The sequence below is a fragment of the Aedes albopictus genome, chromosome 1, assembly GCF_035046485.1.
Source record: "Aedes albopictus strain Foshan chromosome 1, AalbF5, whole genome shotgun sequence".
In the NCBI taxonomy this organism is placed as follows: Eukaryota; Metazoa; Arthropoda; class Insecta; order Diptera; family Culicidae; genus Aedes; species Aedes albopictus.
The window spans coordinates 236364997-236373812 of NC_085136.1; positions in this window are offsets into that span (position 1 = coordinate 236364997).

Consider the following 8816-nt stretch of genomic DNA (forward strand, 5'->3'; position numbering starts at 1 on the left):
TCGTAACATTACTACCCAGACGGATCCGGTCGTGTTCGGTTCCGCCTACCAGCATGTACTTTGTTTTAGCCGCATTCACCACCAGTCCGACCTTTGCTGCTTCGCGTTTCAGGCGGGTGTACAGTTCTGCTACCGTTCCAAATGTTCTAGCGATAATGTCCATGTCGTCCGCAAAGCACACAAATTGACCGGATTTTGTGAAAATCGTTCCCCGGCTGTTGAGCCCGGCTCGTCGCATCACACCTTCCAGCGCGATGTTGAAGAGTAGACATGAGAGTCCGTCACCTTGTCGCAGTCCCCGGCGAGATATGAATGAACTGGATAGTTCACCCGAAACCCTTACGCAGTTTTGCACCCCGTCCATCGTTGCTTTAATCAGTCTAGTCAGCGTCCCAGGAAAGCCGTTTTCGTCCATGATTCTCCATACTATCGTATGCCGCTTTGAAGTCGATGAACAGGTGGTGCGTTGGGACCTGGTATTCACGGCATTTCTGGAGGATTTGCCGTACGGTAGAGATCTGGTCCGTTGTCGACCGGCCGTCGATGAAGCCGGCTTGATAACTTCCCACGAACTCATTTGTTTTAGGTGACAGACGACGGAAGATGATCTGGGATAGCACTTTGTAGGCAGCATTCAAAATAGTGATCGCCCTGAAGCTCTCACATTCCAAATGGTCGCCTTTCTTGTGAATGGGGCAGATTACCCCTTCCTTCCACTCCTCCGGTAGCTGTTCGGTTTCCCAGATCCTGACTATCAGCCGATGCAGACAGGTGGCCAACTTTTCTGGGCCCATCTTGATGAGTTCAGCTGCGATACCATCCTTACCAGCTGCTTTGTCGGTTTTGAGCTGGTGAATGGCATCCTTAACTTCCCTCAGCGTGGGAGTTGGTTCATTTCCGTCCTCCGCTGCACTGGCGTCGTCGTTCCTTCCGTTGCCGTGGGCTCCCGTGCCTACGTTCTCCACGCCGTTCAGGTGCTGATCGAAGTGCTGCTTCCACCTTTCGATCACCTCACGTCCTTCCGTCAAGAGGCCTCCGTCTTTATCCCTGCATATTTCGGCTCGCGGCACGAAGCGTTGCGGGATGCGTTGAGCTTCTGATTGAACTTCCGTGTTTCTTGGGAACGGCACAGCAGTTCCATTTCTTCACATTCCGCTTCTTCCAGGCGGCGCTTTTTTTCCCGAAAGAGGCGGGTCTGCTATTTCCACTTCTGTTTATAACGTTCCACGTTCTGCCGAATCCCTTGCTACAGCATTACCGCCCTCGCTGCGTTCTTCTCCTCCAAAACCGTTCTACACTCTTCGTCGAACAATTCGTTCCGTCGATTCCGTTCCACGTACCCGATGGTGCTCTCGGCTGCGTCGTTGATGGCTGCTTTCACCATACTCCTGCAGTCCTCTAGAGGGGCCTCATCGAGCTCGCCCTCGTCTGGGAACGCGGCCTCGAGATTCTGCGCGTATGCTTAGGCGACATCAGGTTGTTTCAGTCGCTCTAGGTTGTACCGTGGCGGTCGCCGGTACCGTACATTGTTGATGACGGAGAGTTTTGGGCGCAGTATGACTATCACCAGATAGTGGTCAGAGTCGATGTTGGCGCCACGATAGGTCCTGACGTCGATAATGTCAGAGAAGTGCCGTCCGTCAATCAGAACGTGGTCGATTTGAGATTCTCTCCGCTGTGGTGATCTCCAGGTGTAACGATAAGGGAGGCTGTGTTGGAAAAAGGTGCTACGTATGGCTATATTTTTGGAGGCGGCGAAATCAATTAGTCGTAGGCCGTTTTCGTTCGTCTGCTGGTGGGCGCTGAACTTACCAATCGTCAGTCTGAATTCCTCCTCCTGGCCTACCTGAGCGTTCAAATCTCCTATGATGATCTTGACGTCGTGGCTTGGGCAGCGATCGAACTCGCGTTCCAGCTGCGCGTAAAATGCGTCCTTGTCATCATCAGTACTTCCGGAGTGTGGGCTGTGCACGTTTATTATGCTGAAGTTGAAGAATCGGCCCTTGATCCTCAACCTGCACATTCTTTCGTCGATCGGCCACCAACCGATCACGCGCCTCTGCATATCACCCATCACGATGAAAGCTGTTCCCAGCTCGCGTATGTTGCCGCAGCTCTGGTAGATGGTATGATTATTTCTAAACGTTCGCACCATGGATCCTGTCCAACACACCTCCTGCAGCGCTACGATGCCGAACCCGCGGTTCTTCAGTAGATCGGCGAGTATGCGAGTGCTCCCAATGAAGTTGAGAGATCGGCAGTTCCACGTATCGAGTTTCCAATCGCAAGTCCTTTTTGTTCGCTGGGGTCTCGGTTCGTATTATTCTGTTGCTGATTTTCCGTTACAATGTTTTTTTACGGCTGGCTCGTAGGGCCTGACACCAAACCCCTACTTTCCGGAGGACCATAGTGCACAGTTGAGCTTAGAGTCCTTTCCTGGCACTCGGACGTAGATCAGCCGCCCCTAACATGGGGATCAGACGCTGTTGTGAGCCGCTCCTCCTGGAGAACAGACGCTCAGGTTTGCCGAAGCAAACCCCCCCTTCCCTGTCAGCCTACGACCAAAGTTCCCACCGGGGTTGGTTACCCGATCTTCCCTAAGGTTGCTCATAGTTTCCGGCCAGTACCGCGAGGAGGTAGGGATAGGAGTTGCTAGGCAGAGGCTAGTGGATCACAATGGGATCTGAATTGCGCAGCATACCCAGCCTTTACCATGCCAATAGGTTGTTTTTTGCAATTTCTCATCGTAATAGGCTGTTTTACCTCACGCAAATCTGACAGGAAAAGGCCTACTTTCCCACACCAAATTTACAGTGCTGTAATGGTTCATTACAGCACTGATTTGCGTTGCGTAATGAACCATTACAGCACTGTTTGCAGTTTTGGTCAACTTCTTGATGCTTTCTGGGCGCAGTTTTGGAAAATTGTGACAACTGCACAGTATAACCTGTTATGATCAGATTTTCTTAAACATGGCTATGAACATCAGTGTGCAGTTTGATGAAAAAGTTTTGTTAAAAACTATCCTCAAGGGTAATTTATGAAATTGCAAAAAATGTTGTACGCAACTCGGTGCAGAACTCGATTTTTCCAGCACTCGTCGTAATTATCCAACTCGGCAAGCCTCGTTGGATAAATGTACGACTCGTGCTGTAAAAATCGTCATTCTGCACCTTGTTGCGTAAACTACTATTACCTCACGCTAATCTGACAGGAAAAAGGCCTACTTTCCCACACCAAATTAACAGTGATGTAATGGTTCATTACAGCACTGATTTGCGTTGCGTAATGAACCATTACAGCACTCTTTTCAGTTTTGATCAACTTCTTGATGCTTTCTGGACGCAGTTTTGAAAAATTGTGACAACTGCACAGTATAACCTGCTATGTTCAGATTTTCTCAAACATGGCTATGAGCATCAGTGAGCAGTTTGATGAAAAATGTTTTGTAAAAACTATCCTCAAGCAGTAATTTATGAACTTGCAAAAAACGTTGTACGCAACTCGGTGCAGAACTCGATTTTTACAGCACTCGTCGTAATTATCCAACACGGCAAGCCTCGTTGAATAAATGTACGACTCGTGCTTTAAAAATCGTCATTCTGCACCTTGTTGCGTAAACTACTATTTTGCAACTTGGCACTATAATATGGCGTTTGATCGCGTGAACCATAGCATGCTGCTCAATAAGCTTGGAAAACTGGGAATGTCAGATGGTTTGACTCGTATTTATCTGGCCGGTCTATGAAAGTGCGTATCGGGTTGACTCATTCGGATTCTATTTCCATTCCCTCTGGAGTGCCCCAAGGAAGCAATCTTGGATCACTATTATTTTGTATGTGGACGACGTGAAGATTTTCATCGTGATCACCTGTATTGAAGACTGCGTTACACTACAGGAAGCGTTAAGCTCTTTTGAATGCTGGAGCAGGCGAAATGGTTTAGAACTTTGCGTGGCAAAATGCTTTGCAATTACTTTTTGCAGGAAACGGAATCTTGACGGAATCCTATCCATTTTGACTATTCATTATCAGGTGAAATACTGGAACGCAAAAAGGAAATCAAGGATCTTGGAGTGATACTGGATACGGAGATGACTTTCAGGCCGCATTACGATGATGTGCTTTCTAGAGCGAATAAACAGCTGAGCTTCATTTTCAAGATCGCTGATGGGTTTCGAGATCCTTTGTGCCTTAAATCTCTATACTGTGCTTTAGTTCGCTCCATCTTGGAATCGGCAGTAGTAGTTTGGTGCCCGTATAATCAGAATTGGATTGACCGTTTTGAAGCTGTGCAACGTAAATTTTTGCGATTAGCTCTTCGGAGCCTGCCCTGGCGTGACGCTGTTCATCTTCCGCCATATGAGCACCGGTGTCTGCTTTTGGGGCTGAATACTTTAGCGAAAAGGAGGTCGTCAATGCAATCCAGCTTCATAGGAAAGCTTTTGAATGGCGAGATTGATGCTCCATCTTTACTGTCCGAGCTTCCAATTTATGTTCCAGAAAAACCTCAACGACGCCGCAATTTCCTCCACTTGGATCCTCGTAACAGCCGATATGGACAGCACGATCCCATTAGGTTTATGATTGTAAACTTTAATAATGTATTTGAACAATTTGATTTTAATTGATGTGCTTCGTACGATTTTTTGTTTTATAATGTTAGCTTTAATTAATTTTATTCTGTGATAATATTTTATTGTACTTGTTTTAACGTGTTATTTGTGTGAAAAGATGCGGGTTTTTATGCCTGATTGAGGCTTTTCACAGCCACACTTCATTAAGACCCGAGTACGTCGGATGAAGATATATAATAAATAAATAAATAAATAATGTTACGTTTTTCATTATGCAACTGTCATTGGATCGGGTCAATCACGGAGTAGCAACCATAGATATGTGCAGTCAGTCTAAGCTAAGCTAAGCTTAGTTACATACATAGTTTTAGACAAAAAAAAAATCGATTTTTTTTTTCATACAATGTTGACCCACTCTACTTACTATACAGAGTATTGTTGTATAATCAACCAAAACTACTGGATCTACTTAAACATTGATATTAATTGTTACATTCATACTTTTGGGATCTCTAGAAGGTGTAATGCGACGAGCCGGGTTACGATTTTCACAAATACACAGAAGGCGTGGAGCGCAGAGAGCACGTAGGTGGACCGTGACTTGGTGAGCATTGAGTGACCGAGGATAGAGAGCGACAGCCACAACCCGACTATTGTTGCGTACTATTGTTGATTATGTCTTATTTTAAATGTGATGTTGAACAAATGAATGTATGCATGTATGACGTATGTATACGTATGGGATATTCAGCATCGTTAAATCTGTCATTTAGTTCAGTCCTTGACATCTACAGCCGTCACATAGGTGATTTCTGCTTTGAACTGTAATACAACCCGGGTAGACGTGAATATCATAATCATATCTTAAAACGATCAAATTTTGATGTCATAACTTAATATGATATTGATGAGATATTCAAAAAGTTGCCAAATATCTGCTCAATATCTCATCGTGATATGATTTCAAAATTGGTACTTAATTTGATCTTTGGAAAGCCTAGTACAACCCGCTGTATAAATGACGAAATTTCCCAACATTGCGCATAAAAACTATTTTAAATTTTCAACTTTCATTATGTGCCGTCCCCAAATAACGTAACGCTTCAGGAGATAGGGGTTCAATAACTTTCGTAACGCTCCAGGGGAATAGGGAATACAGCCTAGCGTTACGACCCATACAAAAAAGTTGGAGTTATCATACAAAGGCATATTATGGATTCCGCCAGATCCTAATGAACCAACCACCGAGTTCAAAAATATCGAATTTAGCGTTACATAATAAATAGATGTTCCCTTATGTACATCACAAATTTTACAAACGAGCACTGGGACAAAAAGAAGGTAGAAGTGGCCTTTATTTTCAATAACCGGTTTATGGATGCGGCAATTCAACAAAAAAAAAACAGAGTAATCGGCACAAAAAATGCATATAATCAATATTTGCTTTTCTTTAAAAAAGGCATAAAAATATATACTGATTTTATCTGATAGATTTCTTAATCCCAGTTTATAGTTATTTCATTTCACTGTGAGTAAACCAGCAGGCTTTCCAATTGAGCCCGATGACAACATGAGCTGGACCTCGATGTCGAGCTTGCATTTGTGGTTCGAATCCAATAAATGAATCACCGGACAATTTGGAAACTTTATCGGCCCGCTAAGCAAAATTCGTCCATTTCGAAAAACGAACCGTTTGATTCTAGATTCAACAAAACATACCGCTGCAGACGACAAGCTTTTTGAATTTCAACCAACGAAGTGCGTAGCGATTCTGCCTCGGGTATACGAACAGACGGCAGTCGTGACGACTACGATCTTCTGAATGTTTCCAAAGCTTTTCTGGGTGACAGTTCACAATAGAGCATGTTTAGTGAAGTACATACTAGATTTTTAGCTGTTTTTATAGCTATAAGGTAAATTCTCCGTTTCTACAACGAAATTATGCAGGAGACGTGGGTATTATGATTCCTTGCCTTATTTGGTGCTGTTGGAATAAAACTTTGGAAAACTTTGTTGCATGAAATGGAGAAAACAATAACACAGTTAGGATAATTGTTCCCATCGTTGTGGTAGTACCTAATGTTGCGGTAGTGGCAATTGAGCACTTTTTCGACTGAAATGTTACCAAAAGGCATCTTTAATAGATGTATTATGCTTAAATTATGAGATGTCACCATTTGTGTGCTTAAGATGTGCCCAAAAACCTATTTTAAAAAAATATTTTCCTTAATTTTTTTGCTGCTGTGTTCCTATTGTTACGGTAGTGTTATGATTTCAATGGGATACCGCAACAATAGGAACCAAAATTAAATTTTACCTCCATAATAGGAACAGTGTTCCTAATGTTGTGGTAAGCGATTTATGATCGAAAACAGAGAGAAACGATAGTTTTTATATTTTTCCAAGCAAATTTGGATAGAAAAGTACCCATTTTTGTTTTTTTTACTCTAATCCATCTGTCAGATCATTTTATGATATTGGTTAGATGTGCTACAGCCCAGATCTCCCCAGATATTGGTCTGATCTTATAACATCAAAATGAGATATTATTATGTTCTTCCCCATACTAATTTTTGATCTTATTTTTGATCTTTTATCTCTTATGTCAAACAAACCAATAGCTAATTATGATCCTGAGTACTTCACTGAGGAATATCAAATAATGATATTGTTCTGATTTTTGCTTCTACTCGGGAATACATCCAAATGTGAATAATGACCTCTTTAGAACTATATAAACAATTCCCAAATTTTGTTAGAACATTTCTGACCAACCAAACTATTCCAAATAAAAAGAAATCAGATCTACACTCGTAACACTAGTCATATCTACTCTACAAAGTAACATTTCATAATTTACTATGGTTACCGGACCTTCCTTAAACTGATTCATTTGACATATTATATATTTTTGGGATATTCTTCATTACATCAACAAAGCTAGCCATGAAAATGTTTGACACTTTGTCACCTGCTACTTGATAGCGTGCGACAGAGTTTTTACCCGATAACCATGGAATGGAAAATTACCCACCAGAATATAAAGAAATAAAGGGCCCATATAGCCGAGGCGGTAAACGCACGGGTATTCAGCATGACCATGCTGAGGGTGACGGGTTCGATTCCCGGTCGGTCCAGGATCTTTTCGTAAAGGAAATTTCCTTGACTTCCTTGGGCATAGAGTATCTTCGTGCCTGCCACACGATATACACATGCAAAATGGTCATTGGCAGAGGAAGCTCTCAGTTAATAACTGTGGAAGTGCTCATAGAACACTAAGCTGAGAAGCAGGCTTTGTCCCAGGAGGACGTTACGCCAAGAAGAGGAGAGGAATATAAAGAAATGTTGAGGTTCTCAAATCTGTAAACCAGTACACCACCACAACAGAACCACAGAACCCATTTCAAAACGCAAATACATCTCGAACTCTCCAAGTACCTATGAGGTGGGATCCTCTTTGAAGACAGGCTGATGCCGATCTCTCCAGACAATCAGCTAGAGTGCAGCTCACCAGTACTAAAATGGCAAAAAATACGATGATCGGGAGATGTAGAAGCGTACCACTCACTTGCCGAATAGTAATACGAATCTGGCAGTGGCGAATAAACCAAATGAGAATTGCTAGTGGGAAGGAATCCCCTTGTGACAACTTCTCAGGTCATTTTGACAGACCACACACATGCACGAAAAAGACAGATTATATATTCAAGTTTATCGATCTTGATGCCGTCCTGTTCATGCTCATGTTACATCTCTCAAAATGACCTCACTACCGGGGTCCGTGGTACAATTGGTCACACGTTTGCTTCTTAAGCAGATGGTCATGGGTTCGATCCCAGCCCTTGCACTTTCGTCAATTGCTCTTTCCCCCTGAGAGCAGCTGACACTGACCCTCTTCTGAGCCCATGGCCCAAATGGACTCGGATGCTTGGACATCGGCGAACGGGAACTCATAATGGATCCCCAAACGGACTGGAAACGGGACAACCTACAGCCAAACATCAACATCCTCGTGCTCATCATTCTACCATGATAGGGTAGAAAGTGGAGGCAGCGCAACGGAAACCAGTTTGATATAGTACAATTAGAATAGAATACATTTAGGCACTGGACAAAATGCAAGTACAGCTTCCAATTGGAATCGCTCCCCAAGTAACCACAGTGCTGAAGCCTTATTGCATGCTGATATACGGTACATTTAGAGCAATCATTACTTTGCATGAACATTTAAGGTTGATTT